At 52.4% G+C, this 14243-nt stretch overlaps 1 protein-coding gene across 6 annotated transcripts in view; it reads right to left on the bottom strand.

Moving 5' to 3' along the window:
• The window catches only part of MEF2D (myocyte enhancer factor 2D), a 170255-nt gene extending 166893 nt beyond the window's left edge, over positions 1-3362 (bottom strand). For 5 of the 6 annotated variants that reach the window (XM_075122926.1, XM_075122925.1, XM_075122924.1 and 2 more), the window contains exon 1: positions 2930-3362. The gene's annotated coding sequence lies outside the window, so the exon portion shown is untranslated. Of the gene's footprint in view, positions 1-2120; positions 2193-2929 lie in introns of those variants that run through there. The other variant, XM_075122922.1, reaches the window with a different exon arrangement.
• Positions 3363-14243: the final 10881 nt, after the last annotated feature.

Consider the following 14243-nt stretch of genomic DNA (forward strand, 5'->3'; position numbering starts at 1 on the left):
AATGGAGAACCAGTAGTTAAAGTGATATATACCCCCCTTGGTGTGAATGCAGTTATACCAGGATAAAAGCGCTTATACTGGTATAGCTAAAGGGGAATAAGTATCCCAGTATAAAGGTAGCTTTATAACTGTACCACACTACTGGTTGTGCTGGTGTAACCATCAGAGGGGCGGCCGTGTTAGTCCGTATTCACAAAAACAACAAGGAGTCCGGTGGCACCTTAAAGACTAACAGATTTATTGGGGCGTAAGCTTTCGTGGGTAAAAAAAAAACACATTTCTTCAGATGCAACTATATCAGGGGGAGGAGAAATCACACCCCTAACTGACCTAGTTATTCTACTGCCAAATCTGTGTTTCAACCAGGCCTCAGGCCCCTTTGCCAGAGACGGGTAAAGGGTCCTCAGTGTAAATGAGAATCAGGCATTCGAATGGGCGGTATAGCGCTCAACGATCACTTTCCAAACTGAGCAGCCCTCGGTAGGTGAGCTCCAGGTTCTGTTCCGCCAACAGTCGAAAGACCCAGCACTCATCTCCCATTAGCTTCCCAAAACCAAACCGGCAGGGAGAGTGGAGAAAGGGCCCTCTGTGAAATGTCAGCTCCGCACAGCCGGGAGAGCCAGGGGCAGTGGATGTTGAGGGTGGGGGGAGAGCGCGCAGGAGAAGTAAATGGACCAACTTGTGGCTGACCCTTCCCAACCATCACCCCCCCTTCCTGTCACACGTGAAGACAGGTACTTGGGGATTTGGCACTGGGAGAGAACAGACACCCAGAGTGCAGAAGGAAAGAGCCATGTCTATGTCTGTGTCTGTGCAAGAGACAGACAACATCCAAGCAAAGGGGCAAGCAGAGATCTACTGATGGCAAACAAGCATCTCAGATGCAACACATACGCCAAACAACACCCAGATCCGACAGCACCTCAGCAGGCCTCTGACACATAGAGTCCTTCTTAAACCCCCAACCTCACCACCACCACACACACACACACACACACACTTCCCCCTGCGATATGTCTGCTGGCCTGCTGCCCCATTCAGGTCGTGGGACATGCCTCTGACTCCTGTCACCCTCAGCAACCTTGGCACCCTCCGAGACAAGCCTCAGCATCCCCTGGAGCTGCCAGGTGCCAGAAACCCACAAGCACACACCCATCATGTGGCGACTGCTGCCACCCCCCAGGCATGCACCCCCACACACACACACACACACACACAACATCCCCCACCCCCTCTCGGGGGGGTGTCTCGGCTCCTCGCCATAGCACCTTATTCTAGCTTTTGTCAAATGGCAGAAATGCCTCGCCCCCCGCCAACCTCCACCCCCACACACAGACCAGCCTTCAGCAGCATTTCAACCAGAGAGGAACAAACAACCACAGCTGTCAGTCCCCATAACAGGCAGCCGTCCAAGTCACTGAAGCCCCAGGACTCTATTTACCATTGCCCTTCCTAAAAGCTGCTGTTGCCAATCAAATACCTCCCCCCCACCCCACTCGGTGCTCCATATACTAAGCCAGCCAGCCTCCCAAACACAGAGAGGCATGGCTCCAAGCTCCCCAAACATGGGGGGCCTGTTGCTCCCACCTCCCCAAGCACAGGGTGGGGGTGTTGCGCCAGTCCCCCTGTCCCATTCTGGTGGCTTTAGCTGTCGCCCATCACCCCAGCAAGGAGCAGCTGCTCAGGGCTCTGTCCCTCCCCATGACAGAGACACACACTTTGGCATTTAGTAGCTCTGGGACCCTCTCTCTATACTTACTCCACACTGCTGCTCCCGCCCCCCAACTACCAGACACCCTCCCTGCCCCACATAAGACACCTCTGCCCCCCACCCTCAGCTACCAAATACCCCCCTATGCTCCACCAGATACCCCCTGCCCCCCACCAGACACCTCTGCCCCCCCAGCTACAGACACCAGACACCCCTGCCCCCCATCCTCAGCTACCAGACACCACCCTACGCTTCACCAGATACCCCCTGCCCCCCACCAGACACCTCTGCCCCCGCAGCTGCCAGACACCCCCTGCCCCCCACCAGACACCTCTGCCCCCGCAGCTGCCAGACACCCCCTGCCCCCCACCAGACTCCCACTGCTCCCCCAGCCCCCCTGCCCACTCACCCTCCTGGGGCAGATCCTCCTGGGGCAGATCCTCCTTCCCCTCTACACCATTTTGGTGACTGCTGCTAAATGGCAGGATCCAAAGTCGTCGTCGTCGTCGTCGCCCCCCCCCCCCCCGCCCGTAACCCTCGGCAACAACCTCAGCTGTCAGCTACACACACACACTTTCCCCCAAACAACGGGTGAACACCACAGATCTGGGACTCTCCCCCCCCCCCCCCCCGCTTCCCAGCTGCTGTCTCCCAGCCCCCCTCCCTCAGGCAGCCCTGCGGAGCTGTCAGCGCCTTGGCCCCTCACCGGTCCCCAGCGCTGATCCCCCCCCCCCCCCCGCCTTTGCAAACAGCCGCTGCTGTCAGGCAGACACAAGGGAGGCAACACCTCGCCGCCGCCTGTATTCCTCCCTTCACCTCTGCACCATTTTGGCGAAGGTTTGTTTTGAAATGTCAGAGGCGGCTGGAGGGTGCGCTCGCCACCCTCCCGCCCCGCAGCCCGAATCGATCCCGGTCTATGGATCCAGCACCCTGTACCACAGCCCGCCCCCCGCCGCCGCCCATCACCGTGGCACCCAGGCCAGGCCCGACCAGCTGTCCTGCTTTTCTAGGAACAGTCCCCACATTCGGGGCTGTGTCTTATACGGGCGCCTATTTCCCTCCCCAGTGTCTCTGTATTTCACACTTGCTCTCTGGTCACCCTACCCCCGGCTGTTGCCAAACGGTTTCCACCCAAGTCCCTCCCCACCCGGACTCCCAAGAGCGGTCAGTCCACCGCCACCCCTAGGCTATCCCCACTCCCCCCAGGACTCGACTTACCCTCCAGCGTCCGCTCCCGCGCCGCCTTCCCCCCAGAAAGTCGCTGCCAGGAGCCCGGGAACGGGGTGATGTGGGAGAAGAGGAGGCTTCAAAGAAGCAACAACAAACAACAACAAACAACAACACCGCCGCCGTCACACTTCAGAGGCGAGCCCAGGCAAGCAGGAGCAATCTCAGTGTCTCAATGAACTTCCTCCCTTTGGTTGCGTGTGTGTGTGTGTGTGTGTGTGTGTCGATTCCTTCCTTCCTCCTTTTTGGCGACAAAGGTAACTACTTCCAACCCACTGGGGGAAAGACACAACGTAACCACCAGCCAGCGCAGCCTAGCATGCCGGGACGGCCAGATGGCTCCCCACCCACCAATGGCCAAGCCCTACGCACGGCCTGGGGAGGGAGGGCTTAGCCACCCAGCTCCGGCTCCCCCCCCCTTGCACCCAAGCCACCTCCTCCCAAGCTAGGCTGCAGCGTGGCTTGCTGCAAATCCTTCCGCCCGGAGGACCAGCAGCAGCCTGGGTGGGTGATTTAGGAGCCTGATCTGTGCAGGGTTTAAAGGGCCCTGGCTTCCACTTGGCTGCTGTCTGGTCTCCATCACTCCATCCCCCTTTCCCAGCTCATCACTAGAGGTCAGGAGCACGCTCCTTCAGACCCAGCGTGCACCTCTGTTTTTTGCACACACACACACACACCCCCCCCGAGGGGCGTCGTTCTCCAGCAAAATCCTCCAGGCGTGGCCAACTGCAAGCCCAGTTCTGGTCTGCGTCGGTTCTCGTGCCGCGACCCTCACCGTAGCATCTGAGCGCCTTCCAGCCATGCACTAAGTCACCGGTGCAGAGGGGCTGGAACAATGTGTATAGCGGGGGGGGTGCTGAAAGCCATTGTACCAAACTGTAAACCCTATATATGATGGAAACCACTTCAAGCCAGGGGGTGCGGCAGCCCCCTTCCCTTTTTGACCCCCCCTAGTTCCAGCAGCACCCCTGCACCAACGGTGAAATTCAGAAGGCAGTGGGGTGTTTTTGGACATGCAGCGAGCAATGCGGCGTGATGTATCTCAGATAAAGAGCAGTGCGGCCTAGTAGTTAGAGAAGAGGGTGCTGGGAGTCAGGATTCCTGAGTTCTATTCTTGTTTCTGGGAGGCGGGTTTGATCTAGTGTTTAGAGGTAAGGCTTGGATGTCAGAACTCCTGGGTTTTTGTTCCTAGCTCTGAGAGGGCATGGGGCTGAGAACAAGGAACTGGGCCCTGAATTGCAATGAATGCCACTTTACACCAGCTAGAGATCTAACCCATTGACTTAAATTGAACTAAGGTGATGTATACACACAAGGAATCTGTCCCATTGATTTAAATGGAGCTACATCAGTTTAAACTAGCTCATGCTCGGGCCCAAAATGTTTAAAGCCAAAAATGTACTCTTCCCTTACATAATAATATAATAATAAGTAATAATACTTAGTGTTTTACAATTTCCAAGCACTGTACAAACATTCACTAGCACCCAACAACCCTTCAGTATGGGGAGGTGGCAGATTATCAGCATGTTAGAGGGGAAACAGAGGCACAGGGCAGGGAAGCAAGGTGCCACAAGTACTCCTTTTCTTTTAGATCAACTCAGTGGCAGAGGCATGATTAGAATTCTGGAGTTCTTGGCCCCTAGCCCCATCCCTCGGCATGAGTCATTACTAGTCTTAAAATTCACACTGAAAAATGTGTCTTGCTCTTTGCTCCTCTAATGTTTCAAGACTGAAAAAGGTGGTCCTGTGGCTAAGGCATCGGAATGGGACCCAGGAGTTCTGGATTTAGTTTCCGGCCCCCCACAGCCTCCCCAGGTGACCTCGGGCAAGTCACTTGATTCCAGTATGAAGCTCACAGCCTAACCCAAACTGTTGATTGCACTGGATCATTTCCCCTCTCTCCCCCGCCCCTCACCAATTTTGGGGCTTGTCTAGACTAAGAAAATCTGCATCAATTTAGTGACAAGGGTGCAAACAACTAGGGCCTGATCCTCATTTACACTAAGGCCCCTTTACACCTCTCTGCCAGAGTAAAAGGGCCATTAAAGGCAGTGCTAATTATACCTACATCCACTTTAAGGCCCTTTTCTACTGATAGGACAAGGAAAGGGGGCCTTAATGTCATGCCCATTAGTGTCTGTCAGGTGCTCAGACAGCAGGGGGAGGGAGGGTGGCCCCTATATAATTGAAATTAAAAGTTCCAATCACCCTATCAGGGAGCAGAAACAATACCATGTGGTTTAGGGGGCCAATCACACCACACAACTTGAAGCAAGTCGTTTGCTAAACAAGCCCATTGTCTGAAAATAGTTTGTTCAAAGTGTTGGGCCAATAATATCAAACACACCATAGGAAACGTGGGACGGGCTCTGGAAAGCTGGGCTAAGGGATAGTGCTACTGGCTCTACAAATCAGTTTGCTCGCTTTTAATATTGGTTGCACCCCAAGGCTCCAACCAACATAAGGTCTCTTCGTACTAGGTGCTGTATAAACACTTAGCAAGAGACAGTGCCTGTCCCAAAGAGCTTACACTATGCAAAAAGGTGAAATGACCCGCCCCGCCAGGTCACCCAGGATGCTATATACTGGACCAGACTGCCTCTCTGGTATAGGCATTAATAGAAATTCTATCCCATTCTATTCTAGCCCTTCACTCTCCAATTTGGCCACAGTGAGAATAAAACTAAGGATGTTAATTCTTTCTTTTTAAACTACAATCTGACTTTTACTAAGTCAATCAAATCCATATACCCAACTTCCAATACTAATATTTTTCTTGTGGTCCACAATTTCCTGGCCCAGCTCCAGCCCAGGTTAATTACATTCCATCTTCTTAAATTCATCCGGTATGTAGTTTCAATCTGGATTAATTATGCTGGGGTCACACTCCTTTAAAAAAAAAAAGGAAAAAAAGGTCTTCTGCAATTATTCAAGCTGCAGTATTCCACCCCCTGAAGTAGGGCCAGTTTAAGGCACAGACTATATAGACCCGTGCCTGGAGCTCCTGTTCATGGCATCCCAGGAGAGCATCTCAGAATCTCAGCTTTCATTTAAATAAAGAATTTATGTTTATAGCCCTTGTGGTTGTGATGAAACACTTGGATATGTGGCCTGAATGTAACCAGCACAGTGATGTCTTGCCTGAGTCTGCAGAGAGCCTGAGACAATTGCTCTGAAAGCAGAGAGTTGCCCAGAGTGTAACCAATGCAACAGCCATTAAAGCCAAGGGAGAAGCCGCTGGGCCCCTACACCCATTCTGAGCTTGACTGAGACCTTTACTAATCAGTTCCTGGAGAGTGGTCTGGGAGTGACAGGTTGGGAATGACTTCTCTGGGAAATTAGATAATCCTCTGGAATGCTACAAGCACCACACAGTTACCACAACTGTTACGTAGCATCCCACTTCCTCTGTGATGTGGTCTGCAGACACGGCAGACACCTGCCTCCTTCTTAATGGAGGATCTGAAAGACCTGGTCCCCAGAGACAATAAGGCCCACTTAGGCCGCTCCGGCAGCACAGAGGGCCTTAAAGTGGGTGGGTATGGCCCCTGAGAATCCCCCCCTGCACAGGGATCCTCTCTAGCCAGCGTGGAGCTGGTATAAGGACCCTGTTTCCAGTCCCAAAATAAAGGTGGTGTAGCCAGAGCACACTGCATTATGGGAGCATGGGAAACACTGTGTAAATTAGAGCAGCCACCGGGCAGCTCCCACTTACATCAGGACCTGTGCAGAGCCCTACATGGCCTCAGAATCTGAGAAGCAAAAAAATGGCCTTAAAGCCACCTTCGTCCCTGCCCCAGCCACAGGAACGGAGCAAATGAGTATCAGGCCCATAGAATAATCAGGGGAAGCATGGAGTGGGGAAGACAACAGGCCGAGGACTGTATTTCTGCCAGCAGAAAGGAATTATGATCATTATTTATTATTTGTGTGGTGGTCACACCTAGTAGCTCCAGTTATGGGTCAGGACCCCACGCCATGGTGCTAGGGGCTGTACAGACACAGACCCAAAAGAATTCCAATGGAGTTAGCGGCTCAGCCATATGCAGACTCCAGTTAAGCCTCTTTGACACAAGCAATCAGCTTCTTCCAGTGCATAAGTTCCAGTGCCGGTGGGAGGATCCACAAAGCGAGTGACTCAGGCTGAGGAGGAATAGGGAAGTTTTACAATACATTTGGCGTAGGAGGAGGCTCCCAGTGCAAGGAAGGTAGGCGGCGAATTGCACAATGTGTGTGTGTGTGTGTGTGTGAGGGCGCACACACACATGCAGCATCAGAAGACTTTATGGCAGGGAGAGGAACATAAACACTGCATTTATACTAACGTGGAGCTAATAAAGGACGTTGTATGTTCCAGTATGGGGCAGGGAGATCTTCTGAGACAACCGCCTGTCATGCTGACCAATATGGTTTCACTGTTTCCTTGTTTCCTGTCAGTCTGTATCTGGCTGTTGTCTCTTGTCTGATCCTTAGACTGTAATCTCTTTGGGGCAAGGGCTGTCTTTCTGTTCTGGGTTGATACAGCGCCTAGTGCAGCAAGGTCTTGGTCCGTGACAAGAGCTCCACGGTGCTACTGACATACAAATAATAAATAAATGATGGTGAAAAACCCCCAGGGTCTCTGCCACTCTGACCTGGAGGGAAAGGCCTTGCAGACCCGAAATACGGCCATCAGTGCCGAGCACAATGGGATCCATTCTTCGCTGGCCCCTTGGCCCGACCACAATAAACAAGGCTAGTACTAATAGTTGTTCTGACGTCATGGTTCTGTCTTCACTCTGGAAGTGAAGTTAGTTGTTCTGTCTTCACTCTGGAATCGGGAGACCATCCACACACAGAACAAACACCCGGTCTTTGCTCCAAAGAGCTTCCAGTCCCAACGGAAAGTTGCGACACAAACTGAGCCGAGGGCAGGATCGGGGCCGAGAAGCGTTTGACTGACCTGTAAGGAACCCGTTTAATGCAAAGGCCTCTATCAATATTAGATTTTACTTTTGTGCAACAAAATGTATTTATACCTTATTATTTTTAGGAGACCTAAAATTTGGACCTGAGTTCAGTGATAAGGATAATTTAATTAACAACGCTGCCATCTTTCCTTTGTCTGCCATGGTTACAGTTTCATAGACTCATTGAGGCAGGAAGGGACCACTTAGAGCTCAGGAGACTCAACAATTGCGGTACCCCAGGCCGAGAACAGGGAGGATTATGGGGAACAATGCCAGTGGAATCGACGAAACAAGAAATGCCCAGCTGATCCCAGCAAATTTCATGTCAGATCCTTTCCATGTCATCTCAAGATGCATCTTTCTGGTGGACTTTTCTGTTTGGCTTTTGGGGCTGTTTGCGGTTGGGTTTGTTATTATTGTTATTATTGTTACTGGTCCTATTTTTAGCACCATATCAGTTTATACTGAGACGGAATTAATCATCCCACTGAGGGTTGTTTGCACAGAATCTTGGGTGTTTGTTTTCCAATCAGCTGCAATCATGTAACTAGGAAAAAAAAAATTATCTCCAATGGGCCCCACTTTCTCCTCTATGCCAGTTTAGTATAGGAGAATTCCTCCTGATCTGCACTGGTGCAAACAAGGGAAGAATGAAGCCCAGAATATTTCCGAGGCTCCTGGCAGCCCCTGGAAGATTAGAACATTACTGTGAGCCTCAAAGTATTTTGGAAAGTCAGTTTCAGCTGCAATTTTTCTCTTGGGAACCAAATGCTGAGTAACTCTCTTCCCACACCACGGCGATGGGTTGGTCTTTTCGTACAGCTGGTATGCAGTCTATTGACAATGGAAATTACTTTCTCTTGCCCCATGCCGGGGCAGGGGGGATAGGAGGAGGACTCCTGGGTGCTCACACATAAATATGCGCCACCTACGCTCGGGCAGCCCAGACGAAGGGTGAAAAACGTTTGCGACTTTCACGCAATGTGCAAATAGCAGGAGTATCATTTCCCCGTAGTTGGGATGAGGATCATCCGCTGGTGTAAGTCAGCATTGACTTCAACAGAGCTATGTGGATTTACCCCAGCCAGAGATCTGGCCCTTGGGACATAACTATGGGTAGCACGCTGGCATGTACCACACCCCTCTCTAGCGGCTAGTCAACTAGAGGATAACAACTTACTACTGCTGCCGGAGGAACCAGCGCCCATTGGGGCCATTGGTGGGGTTCAAATTCACAGGGCTTTTAGCTTTTGCTAAAGAAGGGATTCCATTAGCCAGCGTACACAGAGTAGCTGCTAAAGGATGAGGAAGAGTCACAGTACACCATGGCATGCCTCCTGAGGCCAAGTGGCAGCAGAACTGAAAGTCCTGCGTTCAGACCCTGCTGATAAGCCCCAGGGGTGTTGTTATTACATGGGCATTTCCCAGCTCTTCTTGCCTCTGGCTGGTCAGCCACTTCTGCTTATTTCCAATGGTGCTGTTGTTCCATCTGCCACCCACCCCCGCAGCCCACCTCCAGGCCGGGAGAAGTCCTTTGGGATTTGGTTCAAGTGCAAATCGGGCTGCTGTGGGAACGGCCTCTTTTGTGGGGTGGGTTTATGGGGTCTCTAGTGGGGTTAAAAACCAATCCCTGGCTCTTATATCACATTGTTCATCCACAGAACAAAGGCAAATCAAAGCATCATTATCCCCGTGACAAACAAAGTAAAACTGAGGCACGGAGCAGTGAAGTGACTTGCCCAACGTTGCCCCACGGCAGAGCCATGAACAGCACTCGGGTCTCCTGAGCTGTGGTCCAGCGGGCTAGGGTCTCCCCTGCAGCAGTTCACGCAAAGCTGGAAAAAGCTGAATATAGGTATAATTATACTTAGTACTTCAGTGGCCCCTTTCTTCTGAGGATCATTAAGAGTATTTTTAACACAACCTCCTCCCAAGGTAGGTGAGTACCATTCGCCTCCTTTTATAGATGGGGAAACTGAGGCACGAAGAAGTGAATCAATGGCAGATGTGAACAGTTTCACACCTTTGGCAAGAGGCAGCATGGTCTAGCGGTTGGATAACAGGTCAGGACTCCTGGATTCCATTCCTAATTCTGTCATTGTTATGCATGATAGTATTATACCAGCAGCCCAAGCAGAGATCAGGGTCCAGTGCTCCAGGTACTATATAAACAGAGACAGCCTCTGCCCCAAGGAACTTACAATCTAAATAGACAGGACAAAGGGCAGGAAGGGAAACAGAGGTGACTCTCTCAAGGTTATACAGCAGGTTAATGGGAGAGCGGGGAACAGAATCCAGGTCTCCCAGCCCATTGCCCTATCCACTAGCCCACACTGCCTTTCCCACACTTGTTGCGCTGACTTTGGGCTCATGTTCATTTCACCCTCTGGGTATCAGTTTTCCCTATCTCCAAAGTGGGCATGTTAATACTTCCGTACCACGCAGGGGTGTGGTGCCGCTAGGACGGTTGTTGCGAAGCCATGTGAGACAGAAGCACTATATAGCATAAGGGCAAAGTCTATCACTCATCAAGATGTAAATCCTCCCAGTTGTTCCATGATGCAAAAGGCATATCCCTGATCAGCAATGGCTGACCCCACCCCACAAGGCTCGACAGAGAATTCAGGAGGGAGCAAGGCAGAGCCTGAGCCTGCAGCCTCCATCCTCTGTAGCACTGCACCTTTTCCAAGAGCCAGGACTATTCTTAATCCCGCTCCTGCTATTATAGCAATGGCTCCTGCAGGACCCGTGGGATCCTAGTCCAGCTGCAGGGCTCTGCACTAGTCCCATGCAGGGCTCTCCCTTGCACGGTTACCTGCGCCAGTGGGAACAGTGTGTCAAATTCTCCCGGATCACGAGAGCTAGTCGACATTTTTTTCCTCCAGAAAACGTGCCCTTTTCAAACACACAAATGTTTTTGCAAAAATAAAAAATTCCTGCTTTTCAAAAATTACGGATTTTTTGGATAAAAAAAGAGACCAAAACTTGTTTTTGATTTTCAAAACCTGGCATGAAAATATTTCATTTTGTTTGTTATTGTTTTTCTCTCCTCCCCAATGTATTTCCATGGCAACATTTTAAAAAGCCCACTCGCTCCTCCATCTCCCTCCCCCCAGGGGCCTCTCCCTAGGGTTGGTGACTGGCCAAGAGTTCTATCTAGGAGCCAACACTGTGTATGCACTGGGCCAGGCCCCTGGAGATAAGAGGTGCAAAGGGGAACGGGGAATCAGTGCTCCGAGGCGGCATGCATGCCGGATATACAAGGGACAACAGCCATGGGGCGCCCCACTTGCGGCCCCGCTCGGGCACAGCTGGGGACACGTGCACACCAACCAGTGGGCCACGCTTGCAAGGTGATGAAAGCAAAGCCATGGTCAAACGAGGGGCTGACCTGGGGCCATGCCAGGAGTGGGCCCTTGCAGGGAGCAGCAGCCCTGGGATCTGGGCATGCACCAGCCTTTGCCAGAAGGAGCCAGGCTGGGGGCATGCGGGATGCCAGGGGGCAGCTTGGTCAGCGGGGCTGAGGGGCTAATGTGTGGGAGGGGGCAGCCCTGGCTCTAGGCCCCCAAGTCAGCTGCTTGGCTGCTCCCAGCGGCTGCAAAAAGCCCAGCTGCCCCCCTCCCTCGCGGGGCGTCACGTGACCGCACCCGCCCCCCCCCCCAAACACACACGCGGGCGGCGGATTATTTGCCCTCCCCAGCTGGTGGCGGAGGGACACCGTGTTTATTGCACGGCCTGGGCGGTGAAGCTGTCACCTAGGGAGAAAATGGAGTTTGATCAGAGGCGGGCCATAGGCGGGGGGGGGTGAATGCACCCTGGGGGGGGGCTGAGGCTGAGGCTGCCCCCCCCCACTCCGGCTAGAGCGTGCACCTGACTCTGGGCAGTGCTACTCCGCGACCCCGCACTGCGGGTGGGCTGGGCTCCAGTGCAAAGGGGCTCCCTCTCCCCCCCCCCCCAAATTCTCCCACAGCCTCCATTGACGTCCCGCGTGCGTCACCGTCTCCAGCGCGACCAGACAGCACGTGGGGGAGAGAGATTTAAAGGGGCAGGCGCCTCCTGAGGCTCCGGGGCCGCTGCAGCCCCTTGGGGGGCGTCGCGGGTGCAAACTCAACTCAAGGGCAGCCAGGGAGCCTCCAGGGGGCTTGGATTGCATGAGGGGCTCGAGCCACCTGGGGTGCAACCCTGGCCTGCAGCAGGGGCCGGGGGCACCCTCAGAGCCTGCAGCCCTGGATTGCCGCAGGGGCTGGAAGCAAACTCCAGGGGCTACTGCCTTAGTGCCTTGGATTGCACTTGGGGCTAGAGCCACCATGGAGCCTGCAGCCGTGGATGGCAACCAGGGCTGGGGGTGAGCTGGGAGATCCCCTCGGGAAACCACAGGCCTCGAGTTTGTGGGCGCAAGGAAAGGCGCACACAATGACTGGCGCATTTTGCCCCCAGGCCAATACCTGGGCAGGTTCCATCCTTACAGCTGCTGCTTTTCCGCCAAATCCTGAACCGAAACCCGTTCCCTGCCCGGGAATCGTCATGGGCCAAACAAAGTGGTTTGCGTTGGAGCCACATGTGCAAACCGTTCGTCAGGGCCTTGAACCACGCTCCGCTCCACAGCGTTTCTCCAACCTTCCAGGCTGCAGCCCCAGGACACGCTGTAGCCAGGTTAACCCCCTGTGTCCCTCTCTTATTGACGTGGTGAACCAGCTAAACCTGATGGTTTCAATTGAGGTTTGCTTTGAGATCTGGGTCCCGATGAACCCAAAACCCTGAATGTCGTTTGGCTGAACTTCCCCACTCACTGAAATCATATGGCTTTAGTTTGCACGCGAGGGGAAGGGGCTGCAGTGTGGGGTGGAATGAGTTGTGTGTGGTCGCAGCCACGGAATGGTCTGAGCTGGGTGTGGGCATGGGGTGTATTGAGTTCTGCAGGCTCTTGGGGATGGGATGGAAGGAGTTGTGTGGGGTGTTGGGCAGAATAAGATATGTAGGACCTTGGGTAGAATGAGTTGTACCTCTCAGACTGTGAGGTACATGAATTTTGCAAGGTCACAGGTGTGTTCCTTTAGATCCATTTGCCGTTTTTTTTCTCCTGGGCATTTTGTTATAACTCTAAAAAGAAACTCGGTGAAGTTTCCCAATGACTCACCTGCAGCAGGGTTGGGGGCAGCTAAGGAAATTCCACCTCCCACCCCCCCCTTGTAAACTCTCCACTTCCTGTGTAAGCCAACAGTGCAGCCATGAGAGGTATTTTTGCTCCTTTCCCCTCTATTATTTGCAATAAATGTCTGGGGCGCTAGGTTCCTATAGTATTTGTAAAAAGAAAAGGAGTACTTGTGGCACCTTAGAGACTAACCAATTTATTTGAGCATGAGCTTTCGTGAGCTACAGCTCACTTCATCAGATGCATACCGTGGAAACTGCAGCAGACTTTATATATACACAGAGAATATGAAACAATACCTCCTCCCACCCCACTGTCCTGCTGGTAATAGCTTATCTAAAGTGATCAACAGGTGGGCCATTTCCAGCACAAATCCCACCTGTTGATCACTTTAGCTCATGCTCAAATAAATTGGTTAGTCTCTAAGGTGCCACAAGTACTCCTTTTCTTTTTGCGAATACAGACTAACACGGCTGTTCCTCTGAAACCTGTCGTATAGTATTTGTGTGAGCACTTTCATCCCTGTGCCTAATCTTCTGCCTTGAAATAGGATCATGTGACCTCTCTACCTAATAATACTGTAACAAACTGGTGGATGGCATGAGTGTCGCTGCCTTCGACTGGATGGTATTGGAACACCATAGCTGTGTGTCACAAAGTTTATACAGCTAACAGAGATTCTCCCTTGGCTCAAGAAGGGCTTTTAAAGGCTGGAGGATCCAAGTTCTAGCCCTGATTTTATTGCGCAGTTCTCAGTAAAGTGACAGCTGGGAATCATGCAGCCGTTCCCCCAATACAAGGTGGGTGAGGTAATCTCTTTGACGAGACCAGATTCTGCTGGGGAGAGAGACAAGCTTTCGAGCTCTTCTTCAAGTATCTCTTAGGTGTTTATAGGGCCTCCATTGCCACAGCATCTGAGCACCCCACCGCCTGTACAATATTCATTCTTCACAACTCCCCCTACGAGGCAGGGCACCACTACTGTCCCCGTTTTCTAGCTGCGGCAGTGAGTCTGAGCGAGACCAGCCGGAGATCACACAGGAAGTCTGTGGTAGAGTAAGGCAATGAACCCACAGATCCCAGGTTCAATGCTAGAACCCTGACCACTAGACCGACCTTCCTTTCTATGGCATGAGTGGAAAAGGCTACAACACCCCTATAACAACTGTGCCAGCTGCAGGGTAGTGGAGAATTGCAGGGA

The sequence above is a fragment of the Caretta caretta genome, chromosome 24 (genome assembly GCF_965140235.1).
Source record: "Caretta caretta isolate rCarCar2 chromosome 24, rCarCar1.hap1, whole genome shotgun sequence".
NCBI classification, from domain to species: domain Eukaryota; kingdom Metazoa; phylum Chordata; order Testudines; family Cheloniidae; genus Caretta; species Caretta caretta.